The following is a 14920-nucleotide window of genomic DNA, read 5'->3' as shown; positions in this document are numbered from 1 at the left end:
ATCTCACTCTCTCGCTCCGTGACTGGCATTTGGAAAAGCAAGAGAAGTGTTTGGGGCAGGAATACACTGGGATGTTTTAGTGTTCCAGACCCACAAATCTAAAGTAAGACTGGCTGGTCTCTATGATAGCCGCAAATCCTGACAAAAAAGAATGGGTCAGGGCCTAACCTGGGCCAATCTCTCTTAGGGACCAGCTCCTGCAGTAGCGCTGGAAATGCTGATCAGCTTGCGTGCATGGGAGGCGGGGCCTTCTCCACACGAGGCCAGAGACTTTGTTTTCCCCAATAACGTACCTATCAGGATTTCTGGGTGGTTTTTTAGTATGTATTAAGTGGGATTTATTTCTCCTATAGGTTTAGTGTGTGTCCTTAGGACATGATGATGTATATTACAGTAGTGCTTAGCCACAGGACATTTTGTGGGTTTAGTTAAATTTATTTTATTCATTTAGTTATATACATATAAATTATTCAATAAAAAGATGGTATTTCCATTAAATGTGTGATAGGCCATTTAGAGCTTTATATTTATAAACCAACACCTTAAATTGTGCCTCACACTTAATAAGTAGAGAATGCTGATTCAAACACACAGCTGTCATGCTTACAGGATATTTCAGAGGCTTTCGGATAGGAATTTGTAGATGGCACGAAGAACCTTTCACCTAGCAGGTAGCTAGATCGCATTCATTCCAGGCTGCTATTGGCTGAAAGTTTTTACCCTCTGATGGCAGTTCTGAGGACTACATGAAATGAGTTTGGTAGGTCTTAGTCCAGTTCCCATTGGACAGGTGCCCACATCACAAAGCCCGCCACTTGAATTGGCAGTCCGATTGAGTCTTAGCAGAATGGCTGAGGAACAATGGGTGTGCCTAAAAACCCGCAGCTGGCCTGTGCCCGCTGACTCAGGCTAAGAAGTCGTTTAATTGTGGAGCAGACACAGAGGCCCTTGCGAGGTGGGAGGATCCCAGAGCCCCTTAGCCCAAGCCCGAATCAGCTGACCTGGGGCAGCCGCAGGTGTCTAACTGCAGCATAGACATGCCCAAAAGGGCCTTGGAGATCGAATTCCCCTCTGACCTCATGAGGGTCCTTCTGAAACAAAACAGGCACCCTGGCAGCAGAGGGATCTTGCACTGCTGCCATACATACCGTATCTTTTCTGAGGATAAACTGGCATTTATTAAGGCATCTATCAACTTGATCTCTAAAAACCCAGAGGAAATGAGACTACTCATATGCTTAAAAAGTTAAGTCCATGTTTAATTAAATGATTGGCTGGACCAGGGCCTAAGTGTGGACTGAAGTGAGATTTATTTCTCTTGGTCTGTCAATCTGAAATCTTTTGCCAGCACTAAATTCACACCAATTGTTTTTAAATGTTTCATTATTAGTTTTACTTGCCCCCGTTAGCTTTCACAGATACCTTGGCTGCTGCAATCTTCATGACAGATCCACCCTAGAAGCCATCTGCTACCAGCACAGATCTCTAGCCACATACAGCCAACACCAGCCAGGAAAAGGTACAGAACAGCTTCCATATTAAAAAGACTGGGACTTTTAGCTTAGAAAAGAGAAGACATAGGAAGTACTGCTTCACACAATGCACAGTCAACCTGTGGAACTCATTGCCAGAGAATGGTGCGAAGGCCAAAAGTCTAACTGGGTTCAAAAAAGAATTACATAAGTTCCTGGAGGACAGGTCCATCGACGGCTATTAGCCAAGATGATCAGGGAGGCAATCCCATGATGGCAGTGTCTCTAAACCTCTGACTGCCAGAAGCTGGAACTGGATGACAGGGGATGGATCACGCGATCACTGCCCTGTTCTGTTCGTTCCCTCCGAATCATCTGGCACCAGCCCCTGTCAGAAGGCAGGATACCGAGCTAGACAGACCACTGGTCTGACCCAGTATGGCCATTCTTACATTCTTATAAAAAAACCACTGCAACTGCTAACAGATTTCAAATGACCCTGTGCTCCTGGCCTAGTCCCACCCACACCCGGACTTACTCTCCAGGCTTCCCACTCCTCTCTCCAGACTGTTTAAAACACAAATAAAGTATCAGGTGCATGTAATTTCCCCAAGCAAACACTGACTGCAATTCTCTCAGCTGCTACCGGTGCCCCAATGCCTGGCATGACAGCATTTGGTACTGCAGGTAGCGTATTAGCTGATCAAATGCCATAGTGAGACAGGCAAGAAATATAGGTGAGTGCACTTGTAAGTGAGCATGGAAGATAAAATAGGATGGGTGAGTCTGAGAGACGTGTGAGCACTGGCACTTTTTTCAGAATACAGGTGCCTGTGTACGTTATTATTGAGTATGAGTCATGACACAGCACCATATGATCACTAACCGTTTACTGGAAATAAAGGTGTCTCTATCAGATAAAGGCAGATGACTGGGTCACATAGAATTGAATGGTCACTTGTAATTTACAGGAAATACAGCTGCCAAAGTTTCTGAACCTAATGCAACAACAGCCATAAATGTCACTCATCCCAAAATATTCATCAGTGAGAAATGATAGATGCACTACCATGCAGGGGAGCAGCAGTTTTCCTTGTGGCCGTACCTTTAACTTCTGATCTCTGTTAGATGTTCGCTTGTATCTGCACACTCCCCAGATATGACTTGGTACCAGCCTTATAAACAGGAGGCTATTCCCTTGAGGCTTAGCAATCAAGAGATGAAGGACCACAAACTTTTTTCAATTTCAGTTACAAGAGCAGAGGAACCGGAGTTTCATTTTAATGTTTGTCTACAATAAATAAATGTATGCTCTCCAATTTCATACTTTGCATACGACATTCTCTCAAAAGCACCTAGAGCTAGCCTCGCCAATTACACTTTCAGCGTCTCACCGAGTATCAACCTACGAGTCCACGTTCTCATATCGTGTTCATCACTATTGTGTTTTGAAGGCCTGACAAATGTATGTAGATTTACACAGGGATGGCGCATTTAAAATCCTGGCTGTAGTTACGGCACTAGTGCAGGAACAGGACGTCTCACACTGATACTGATCTAATTCCAGTATGTTAGTGTGTAATATAAACATAGAAGATGGAAAGCACCAGTTTCCATCTCCCATAACCCAACCTCTGCAACCACAGGAAATCAGGCAATGGGCGATATGCCCAGCAGATCCTAACGGATGACCCCCTCTCCCAACTCAGTGCCGCAGAGAAAGTTCCTGCCAATATACCATGAGAAAAGGTCTTCCCAAATTAGGTAATCAGCTAAGCCCTGCGCTTATAAGCTACAATGATCATGGTTAAGTATCCAGTCCCATTTATACACTGTTGTCTAAATATGGAATACTGGTCTAGTTTTCTTGATTTCCGTGCTGTGGACTCTGCCAGCCCCTTCTGGAACAGGGACTGCCGAATACTGACCTCCCTCTGGGAACAGGAAATGCCCCGTGGAATTTAACTTAATAAAAAAAAAGATGTCCACGGGTAGGCTTCAGATGTAAATGTCGTTTCCCTGAAATTTAGGAGTGGTCTACACTTAGAAATTTACCAACATAGCTCTGTCAGTTAATGGGGTGATTTTTTACCAAGATAGCTACACTGGTAAAAGCCCTACTATAAGCTGTTTTATACCAATTAAGTGCATCCACCCTAAAGGATTTTGCTAGCATAACTATTTTAGTACAACTATACCAGCAAAACCCTCCTAGGGTAGACAAGGTCTTAGCTGACAATGTTTGCTTTGGTCACACATGGTAAGACATTAGAATAGGAAAATTTATTCATGCTTACCTACAAGTTTCCTTTCTTTGAATAATAAGGTCTACAGATCTGTTACAAGGGGTATTTCAGCCTACTTAACAACTTGGAGGCAGAACCAGATCTGTCAGTCATTAGCAATAAGGGGTGCCCCACCCCTGACGTTCCCTTCAATCAAAACAATGTCCACTGCCGGTATGATTCCATTCTACTTTCCTAAATTACAGATTGTGTTAACTATACCTTAAAATGAAATCACAACAATTTCTCCTAATGCACAGCACAGGGATACGTCTCCCTAACAAAATAAACCTGAATATTTGGATATCAATTTCTCTCTCTATTCTGGATGATAAATTTGTCTCCAAGATGGGCCAGATCCATGGCCCTTATTACTCAAGGAAAGGAAATTTTCAGGCAAAACAATTTTTTTCCTATTCTACATGGAGCTAGGATCTACAGAGCCTTAACAATGGGATTTTCACAGCAATGTGCCTCCAGGGTGGGAAGCTGGATCATCCTTTAAATATGGACAACCAAAATGAGGTAAATTATATATCCTGGACACTGAGGCATGGAAAAGACTTCTGCCGAAAAATGGCATTTGCTAATGATTAGATGACCAACATGTAGAATTTGGTGAATTTATGTATTGATGGCTACATGGCCATCTAGCTGGTCTCAATATAGGAGCCATGACTTCTCTGCCCTGAAGTTATCAGTGCTCCTACAGATTAGACTTTCATGCTTGACAGAAAAAGAACATTTCTTGAATTTATTTTGCAAGTGAGTGCTACGACAGATGTGAGGACTGCATGACTGAATGGGCCTCCTCAGAGAAAGCTCCCAACTTCATAAACTCATCCGATTGGCGACAGTAGTTCTCAGGAAGTCTGCTTTAATGGATAGGAATTGTAACGATGCTAGCCACAGGGGTTCAATTAGGGTAGTACAGTAAAGAGCAGAATGAGGTTCCAAACATTGTGGGGTTGGAATCTGGATAGCTGACCTAAGGAAGCATTTAATGTCAGGGTTTCTACAAAACTTCCTTTTTCTTGACCGTATTGAGAACATTATAGTACAGAGACTTGACCTTTTTGCTTAGACATTCTCATTAGAGTCCTCGTGGAGGACAAAAGTACAAGTCCTACCGACCAGCAGAAAACCTGAAGAGCTCTTGGATAACCAGCCTCAAGAAGCATCACCATCCCAGATTCAAGGAAGAAACTGACCATCCAGGAATGAGAAAGACAAAATAAGAAATGATACTTGGTGTGACGGGAACCCTGGGGTGCAGCCTGGGACTCTGGGAGCACTGTGCCCCCCTGAACACTCTCTAGCCTGGGCTGTCTTTCACAATGCCTTGCTAGTGACCAGCAGCAAACCCCTCCAGGTGCTGTGATCACTCAGCACAACCACATGTGGAGCCCCACACCCAGCTAGATTGCATGAATGCTCCCAGAGCCACTCATGGATCACACAGGGAAAGGCACCAGCCAAATCCCCCCAGCTCCCAGCACTGCACCTCAGGAATATACCGTCTTGCCCTGCTCAAGACGAGCAGGGTAGATTTATTAATTGGTTCACCACTTCATCAATGTAAAGTGGACATACACCAGCCTTTGTAAACCTCAGCACATTTGCCACACACTTCAGGCAAACTCACTGGTAAAGATAAACAGTTAAACAAATTTATTGACTATAAAAGGTAGATTTTTAAGTGATATGCAAAAAGTCAGAGTTAGTTACCAAAATAAAATAAAATAAAATATAAGCCCGCAGTCTAAATTCTCAACCCTATTAGACTGGGCAACATCTAGATTAAGCAGTTCTTCTCACCCCACTGGATATTGCAATTCATAGTACACAGATTTCACCCTTGAAATCTGGGTCAGTCTCCTCTGCTTAAGTCTTCTCAGCGTCCTTGTTGCTTGCAGCATGGATGGGGGCAGGAGAAAGGCGAAGCATGGGCCTGCTCTGTTCTGTTCTATACCCTGAGTCCCATGTGCTTGGAGAACACAAATCCAGGCATGTCTGGAGGCATTGCTGAATCTCCAGGCAAGGTAGAACAATTCCCCTGGTGTGGCCTCATGCAGGTGAGTCATTGAATTGTAGCTCCACTGCTGGACAATGACTGTTGATGGGTTGTTTGACACCCCGTCCGGGCATTGGTTATTTTCCTTGCTGTTGCCTCTGGGGAGCGAATATCTGGCTGATTCCCCAACTTACAACATGTTTTAGTGATAACCATACTACACAATTCTCATACCTTCATATGCATTAATGATATACATATATGGATAGAAAAATGACTTTCAGCAGATCATAACCTTTCCCCGATACCTCACAAGGCTGCTTTATATGCAAGATCACAATAATATATAAATGAAGAACATGGGGGTTACAGGATGCTCCCCCAAGGTACGGAATGTCACACTTGGTCATTCATAACCATCAGAGACAAGAGGATACGGCAGCATTCTACACAGCTAGAGGCAGACAAGGATGGGCAGGTTGTGAGAAGAGGACTAGGAGTAATTCCACTCAGCTAAAAGTTTCTAATCAATGTCAGGTCCTCTGTGTGGAAACTGTGGAAGATATCTCTGAAGATCCAGCTAGTCAAATGGCATGAAGAGGTGTGGGGGACACACCTGTGGATGGCTTCTCAGCACAACCCGTAAAAAAAAAAAAATCAAGCTTCAACCATCCAAGGAAGACAGATGATCCTTATTGAGGATTCTGTACTAAGAAGAATGGATGAATGTTCTGCAAGGGACAGGCAGACAGCAGAATGGTGTATTTTCTTCTCAGAGCTAAAACATGAGACATCACTCTAAGATTAGACGGGCTTCAAAAGTCAACAGGCCATGGTCATGGTATATATTGGCATAATGACACTGCATTGTGGGATAGCTCACAGATTATAAATGACTTCAGGAAACTCAGAGGGGCGCTGAAGGAGAAGAATGTCCAAGTGATCTTCTCTGAGATCCTTCCTGTCCTGCGAGCGAAGGAAGACAGAAGGCAGAAGATTCTGACAGTGAACTGCTGGCTAGGTGCTGGTGCTAGGTAGAGGGTCAAATGACACTTCAGAATTTTACTTTATTTTTGGTGGTGGTGGTCTGATGCCACCCGAGAGCTTTCAGGCCCAGAGGTAACACTGCCCAGACTTGTCTGTCTGCAGATAGTGCAGTGGCCACTCTTTCAAGTAAAATATCATCCCCTTAGAAACAGTGAGACCTTGGCCCCTAGGGACAATAGCCATGTTTACCTTTGATAGCAATACCAAGTTAAATTTCGATTGGTTCATGCTGAGAACCTTACAGCCTTACAAAATGGAGGCCACCGAGGTTACAAAGAAGTATATGGGGAGCCAAGAGCCCCTTCCTGCCAGCTTGTTCTCCCACATTTGGGTTGCTCTCCCTCTCACTCTGTGGCCAGCTGCCGCAAGCAAGAAAGAGGTAGAAGTGGTCGTGGCAGTAAGGCATGGCAAATCGCAGCAGTATCTAGGAACAATGATCTGTACTTTGGGCGTGGTGACCCACAGCAGCAGTTGAGGACTCAGACTTTAAAGCCAGAAGCGATGACAGCTCAACACTTTACTAGTCTTTTAGGTGTGGCAAGAAATTGCCATTCCTTTACTATGGTATCTTCCCAGGGAGCATGAGGCGGCATAAACAGCTATGGCTGGTCTCAGGCAGTCACAGATCTCTAACATATTTTCACTCAACAGAGTGCTCTGGCTGAAACAGTCAATCCTCTGGGTGGGTTTTTTATTTTGTTTGATTTTGATTTATTTTAGTATATATGTGATTTGATCCCACAATACTGATTTGGACAGCTGGCCTTCCTCCCCTATGGAGAAAGCAGTCCTATTTTTAAAAAATATTTCTTCTTTTTGGATGAACATGAACCCAAGGAACTAGCAACAGCTCTTTGGCTTGGTTTTTGTGTGTGTGTCTGTTTTAATCTGCCATGCTGCACTCCATGAGCTGAGCAAGGGAACCGGATGCTGATTTTATTTATATATATCCTCTCAGAGTTTGTCTCTACCATCCCGCCTCAGAGGAGGGAGTGAAATTGGGCTCAGACATTGCTCCAAAAATATTTTTGAGAGATTAGTGATCTCTTGGCCCTCAAAGACGTTGGCTTTATGGTCTTCTCTCCCAAAATGGGGTTTCTGGGTCCTGGAAGGAAAGCATTGGGGTTCAAGAATGGATTCCCCAGTGGTTTTACCCTTTTCGATTATTAGGGTATCACGGGCCAGATAGGCTTGCATTTCCTCTGGAGGCCCCTGCCTGCGACGTGAGTCGCACAGGCCTGTTGTAGAGATGGCAGAAGCTGAGCCCCAAAGTCCCTTATTGCCTTTTCTGATGTAGGCAACCTCCGTGTTGCCTCCATTTCCCTCCCTCCAGCTGCAGCCTGAGCAGCGGCAGCTGAGCTCCGCAGTCAGAAGTGTGGCTGCTGGTGCGGCTCTAGGGATTCAAACTCGATCTTCCACCCAGTATGCTGCTTTCTGGCTTTAGCTTCTCACGGAGATTGAGAAGGAGGGGGGCTGCTTGCCCCAGAGCCAGTTCTTTCCCAGTCCTGCTTGCCTCTCTTTCCTGCCCAGAAAGGAGGCGGCTGAGGCAAATGCACATGGACTGGGCTGTAAGGGGGAACTGCCCTCTGCCCACAAAGAACGTGAAAGCAGGAGACCGAGGCCCTTCCTTTTGCCTTTGGCTTTCGTGGCCTAGCTCGCTCCCTGAAGCCTGCAGGAACACCAGCCACCACAAACGCCACAGAAGGGTAGAGCCCTTCATGGATACAAAATTTGCATCCACAGCCGAGCCGCAATCCACAAACATGGTTATATAAAGCACGTATCTACAGATTTGCAGGGCCCTACAGAGGGGGAAGCAAAGCTGACAGGACAGTCTCCCAGACAGGCGCAAACAGCCTGGGACACAGCTGGGAGTTGGACGGGCACGTTACTGAGCCAAATCTAAATAGAACTTAGAAACAAAAGTTTGGATCTTCCCACAGAAAAGCTCTGGAGCGGGGAGGGCAGGATGAGACGCTGGCCACAGGAGAGGCATATAATACAGGATGGAACTTCAGGGGGCAGGGCATTTCCCTGCTGCTGGAGACGGACAGGTCTGGGTCTGCTCATGTAATGTTGACAGACCCCGGGTCGTCGGTGGGCGGGATCGAACCTGCAGCTTAGTGCATGAGCCGCTACCACATGAGCTAAAAGCCAACTGGCTCTCAGCTAAGGCTGTAGAGCAGACTCATTCTATCTCTAAGGGGTCTCCGTGCCATTAGGTGGGACAGAACACCACACCCAGAAGGTGTGTGGGTTACACTTGCAAGTGGCAAACAGGCTGAAACAGTATCTATTTTAATGGATCTGTGACCTTTAGCAGGATGCAGCAAGTGACATACGGGGAAAGGGGATTGTGCAGTGTGTTACTCCTTGGAGGAAGATGAAAGTCAAACAGTATTGTAGGTTGTATTGGCCCCTTTATTAGTCATTTGGAGCAGACACTTACGTCCTCTCCAGCACAGTAAATGTGCATCAGATTTGCACTGGATTAGTGCACACAGCTAGTGCATTGCTAGCTGAGGCACTGAGTACTGTAGGCTCTACAGGCCCAGATAAAGTTTGGAATACACCAGAAGCTAGAGAAAGGTGTCCAAACACCCACCCGAATTAGGAAATGTAGTTTGTAGGGTCCTCAATCACTGTAGCATAAAGTCACCTTGCTGTCACTACTGAATTTATCACAGCCGCTTTATGATAAGGACATATTATCTCCATTTCTTGGTTGGGAACTGGGAGCTCAGAAAGATGAAATGATTTGCCCAGGATCACACAGGAATCTGTAGTAGATCCAGACACTAAACCCAGATGCCACAAGTCCCACAGCACAAAGCCATCCTGTCTCTCCACTCTGAAGTGGTCAGGAAGCTTCAGGTCCTGTTTCCAATAGCCCTGAGATTGTCCCAAAAGATACACCTCTACCCCGATATAACGCTGTCCTCGGGAGCCAAAAAAATCTTACCGCGTTATCAGTGCAACGCGTTCTATCGCACTTGCTTCGATCCACCAGAGTGCGCAGCCCCGCCCCCCCGGAGCACTGTTTTACCGTGTTATATCCGAATTCGTGTTATATCGGGGTAGAGGTGTACTGTACTCCAGAGAGCTGCTCCAGATTCTGCGCTAGGCATTAGGGCCTGCTGCACTAAGAGTGCTGGCTTCCACGATACCCATCAGTGGCATCAAAACATTTCACTCCAGACCTTTCATTTATTCCCTGGGGAAAATGGCTTTGAAGGAGGATATTTTTTAGTGGTTGTTAAATTGCGGGTTCTCTTAATTTTCATCCATGAGTTCCTATTATCTCTAATAACATTTGAAAAGCTGCCGTAATACCATTACAGTTGATTGCCTCCAGCAGCATTTAATATTATAATCAAGGCAGCCATTGGGATAGGATTAGATGGCAGCTTAGTTCACTTTTAAGAATTGTGATTTATGTAACTCAGTTTATTAATACTGGAACTGCATCCAGAAAATAAACTTCCTTTTGAGAATAGGACTTTTAAAGAGTTTAACTAAATTGAGCAAGGCGGCACCAGCTTATCCGCTCTCCTCAGCAGTCCCCCATAGAAGTAATAATACTCTGCTTTTCTTCAGGGCCTTTCAACTGAGAATATTAAAAGCAATTTATGAACATGAACAAAGCCTCAAAAGAGTCTTGTAAGGGAGGGAGGGAGGGAGGGATCATTCCTATTTTAAAGCTGAGGGTTTGTAACATATAAAATTTCACACAGCAATGAGTGGGAGAGCTGGGAAAATAACCTAGGACAGTGGCTCTCAACCTTTCCAGGCTACTGTACCCCTTTTCAGGAGTCTGATTTGTCTTGGGTAGCCCCAGGTTACACCTCACTTCAAAACTACTTGCTTATAAATCAGACATAAAAATACAAAAGTGTCACAGCACACTATTGCTGAAATATTGCTTACTTTCATTTTTACCATGTAGTTATAAAATAAATCAATTAGAATATAAATATTGTACTTAGATTTCAGTGGATGGTATATAGAGCAGTACAAACAAGTCGTCTGTATGAAATGTTAGTTTGTACTGACTTCGTTAGTGCTTTTTCTGTAGCCTGTTGTAAAACTAGGCAAATATCTAGATGCGTTGATATACCCCCAGGAAGACCTCTGCTCACCCACAGGGGTATACGAACCCCTGGTTGAGAACCACTGATCTAGGAATCCTCGTATTACGTCTCCAGCTCTAGTTACTACAGAACACAGCCTTCACAAAGTGATGAGTATGATGCTGCACTTCCACGGACAACAGAAACTATTAAACTACCACTTTACCCTGTACAGCTCGGCGTACTGTATTACATGCAGCGCCATTAGCCACTAGTCACTTCATATTTGATGTTCAAAAGCTGTCGAAAAGGGATCTGAAACATACCCCCACACACCAACTATAATTTTACAGGATGAATTTCCCAAATGAACGGTGGATGGGGCATTTTAGCATATTACTTATTTAAACTTGGGAGCAAGAAGTCAGGGAGAATTGTATCTGAAGAGCTGCAAAACCCAGACCCACGTAATCGCTAGCTTTCAGGCAGCGTAACATTACACCTGCGAACAGACCACCAGAGGAAGACAAAGGTTTTATCGCTGATTCTGTTGGGACTATGGGCAGAAGTAGAACTACACAACATGAGCAAGGCTGGCAGAACTAGACCCATAACTAGATGTGTCCATATGATGGGACAAGGGAATTCATTGGGTAGTTCTGCTTATGATATATAAACTAAGGCTACGTCTTCACTACCCGCCTGAATCGGCGGGTAGAAATCGATCTCTCAGGGATCGAATTATCGCGTCTCGTCGGGACACGACAATCGATCCCCGAATCGACGCTTGTACTCCACCAGCGCAGGTAGGAGTAAGCGCCGTCGACGGGGGAGCCGCGGAGGTCGATTTGCTGCCGTCCTCACAGCAGGGTAAGTCGGCTTGGATACGTTGAATTCAGCTACGTTATTCGCGTAGCTGAATTTGCGTATCTTAAATCGACCCCCCCTCCCCCAGTGAAGACGTAGCCTAAGAGCAGCTCACTGAGGCTGCAGAATAAGTTAAGACTGTCTGAGCTTGCAGGGCCGGCTTTAGGCCAATTCCACCAATTCCCCTGAATCAGGCCCCACGCTTAAGAGGGCCCCGTGCCCAGTGGCAGGGTCGCCCAGAGTGGGGGGCAAGTGGCAGAGAATCCCTTCCCTGGATAGAGGCACCTTTTTAATTTTTACTCTCCCGGCGGTGCTCCAGGTCTTTGGCAGCGGGTCCTTCACTCGCTCCGGGTCTTTGGCGGCACTTTGGCGGCGGGTCCTTCAGTGCCGCCGAAGACCCAGAGCGAGTGAAGGACCCGCCGCCAAAGACTAGGAGCGCGGCCCAGTGAGTACAAGCCCCACGTGTTTTTTTTTAACGTGGGTTTTTTTTGTTTTTTTTTTAGTCATCCCTGTCGGGGCCCCGTCAAAACTGTTTGAATCGGGCCCCATACTTCCTAAAGCCGGCCCTGTGAGCTTGAAATACTTATCCACATATAAAACACTTCATTAAATGTTGGGAGAGGGCAATCTTGTCTTGGAGATTATATGAAGAAGGATGAGCACTTTAGAAGAACAAACATGAAAGATAAGTAGTATAAACTTTATTTCCTCCCCCCCCTCCTGAAACTCACTCTGGGGATAATGACCTCTGTCAGAAAGCAACTCTCACAGAATTCACCTCAGAATTTCCAACCGAGAGTCATAAAGAAAACTATGTCTGCTTTGGTCTGCCTCTGCCTCAATGATTTCACCTCTCATTATGTAGCAGTCATTCCCAGTGCCTGTCATTTCTTTCTTGAGATTTTCGGTGATTTTGAGATTAATACGATGGTAGTTTAGAGGGTTATCTAGAGGGAAGTTACTTAGGACCTTGTAGATTGAGTCTATTGTATCTTCAGTACCCACTGACTACCAGAAATAAGGATGCATATATTACAAGAGTAACCTCTGCATGCTGTGTAGTTGCAGCGGTGTCAGTCCCAGGATATTAGAGAGGGAAGGTGGGTGAGGTAATATCATTTTCTGTTGGTGAGAGAGACGCTTCCAAGCCACACAGAGCTCTTCTTCAGGTCTGGGACAAGGGTGGACTCTAACAGCCTTAGGTGCTACGTTACATAAGAAAACAAGTTTATTTAATTAAAAAAAAAAAAAAAAAAAAAAACTTTTCTGACCTTCTGTTTCTCTTCATACCTGTCTGTCTCTACTTTTTAGTCTCCAAAACAAAGACAATTAAGATCAGGTTCTTAAAATGCTGAAATTGACCGGGATTAGGACCACTGCCAAAGAAACAAGACGAAATTCTCCCCTAATCCTTCCCACCCTGTGGTAACTAGAGCCCAATTTCATACTGCAGAAGCCATCCAATGGAAAGTGCCACTGCACAAGAACATTCTCTAGGGCAGTAGATCACAGCAGCTGGAAAGATGCTAAGAGCACTGCCCAATTAAGATGCACTGCAAGCATACCAACTACAATTTTCTTTTTCGTCAAGTTTTTTTTAGTACTGTTGAAATGCGTCAAAGGGATGGGCCAGGAGACAGAAGCTCTCCATTTGCCCCACAGAACACGTGAAGAACAGTGCAAGGATCTCCCACACACCCCTGTAGATGCGCTTCAACAGTGACCTGGAGGGATCACTCTCAGGGGTGTTCAGTCTCCCTGCCCTACACTAGTCAGGGTCTGTCTGCTAAAACTACCTGCAAGGAAGATAATCAGTGCTGGTTACGTTGACGCTGACATCTTTGCCTTAGAATTTATACAGGCCCCCACATCATTCCACATAAACCAGGATATTGTCAGATAGTAGTATGAATCTCATCTAAACCACCACTGACCAATGATCTAGAAGTGAAAGGCTCAGTATCCCCCAAGCAATCATAGCCCCATGACAGATTTGTTTTTAAATTCCTGCAATTTCTTTCCTACAAGTTCCTTCCTTTAATGGTATTGTAGTAGGGAATAGTGTCTTCTGAGCCAAAGTAACTATTTTGAAAGTGACAGAGTAATGAATTGATCCTCCTCATACTGAAAAGTCATACAGCCAAACCCCAATTGACTGATACTGAAAGCACGCAAGTCATTCTCTCTGTCTCTCCACAGTCCTAGGAATTCACACTGCTTAATTTTCATTGTGAAGTTCATTGAGTGATTTATCAGGGCTAAGGATAAGATTTAGTCATCGAGATCACAGACCTCCGTGACTTTGGCTTCAGCTGTCAGTGGCAGGGCCAGACGCTCTTCTCCCTCCCTCCATCCCCCACCGTCTCCCCACCACCATCTGTCCCTGCACAGCTTCGGCTGGTGCTGGACATCCCCCTGTCCCCCTCCATCCTGTGTTGCTGTAGCCGAAGGCAGGGCTGTGTGCACCCCCTCCCTGTCCCTTTGGCTGGAGCTGGAGCCACTGCTGCATGCCCCCCACCCCACAACTTCAGCTGGGGCTGTACACACACACACACGGTTGTGGTGGGGCCTGGAGCTGTACTCCCCTGTGGCAGTGGGGCAGGGGCTGTCAGTCCTCCATCGGGGGATCCAGCTATCATTCCTTCTCCCCACCCCAGCCCTCTCTCCCCCGTTATTTTTAGTAAAAGTAACAGAAAGGTCACAGCTCCTGTGAATTTCTTTTTATTGCCCGCAACCTGTCCGTGACTTTTACTAAAATAACTGACGTGGAGAATCAACCCACTCTTGAAAGGTGTTTAAGCAGGTATGTTGCTTGCACCACTGGCGCAACACATTCTTGTTACGTTATGTTGAATTTCCATCTCCTCCACTGCCGCTTGGTTTGGGGTACTGTGACTGGGAGGGAATTCAATGGGGTTCTTCCATTTGCCACCTCATCATTACACCAGACACTGCAAATCATTTTTGGTCCTCACCTAAACACAACAATTTAATAACCAGATCAGATTAGAAGCTGCAAGAGATTGTTTCATTTTTGTATGAAGGGGCCGTACCAGACTCGTGAGAAATTTGTCCTGTTCTTTCTGTTAATCTTCTTGGAAGTACATTCATTAGTGAGGTAGAAACAGCAGGAGTTTGAGGATTGTTTATTAAAAGGGGTGACAG

General features: G+C 45.4%; 1 protein-coding gene across 8 annotated transcripts in view; it reads right to left on the bottom strand.

The window, feature by feature from the left end:
* STIM1 (stromal interaction molecule 1) overlaps window positions 1-14920 on the bottom strand; it is a 164348-nt gene that overhangs the window by 84198 nt on the left and 65230 nt on the right. The window lies entirely within an intron of this gene.

Source organism: Chrysemys picta, chromosome 1 (assembly GCF_011386835.1).
Source record: "Chrysemys picta bellii isolate R12L10 chromosome 1, ASM1138683v2, whole genome shotgun sequence".
Lineage (NCBI taxonomy): Eukaryota > Metazoa > Chordata > Testudines > Emydidae > Chrysemys > Chrysemys picta.
Note: the sequence above shows the minus strand (reverse complement) of the source record. Positions and strands in the feature narration are given on the sequence as shown.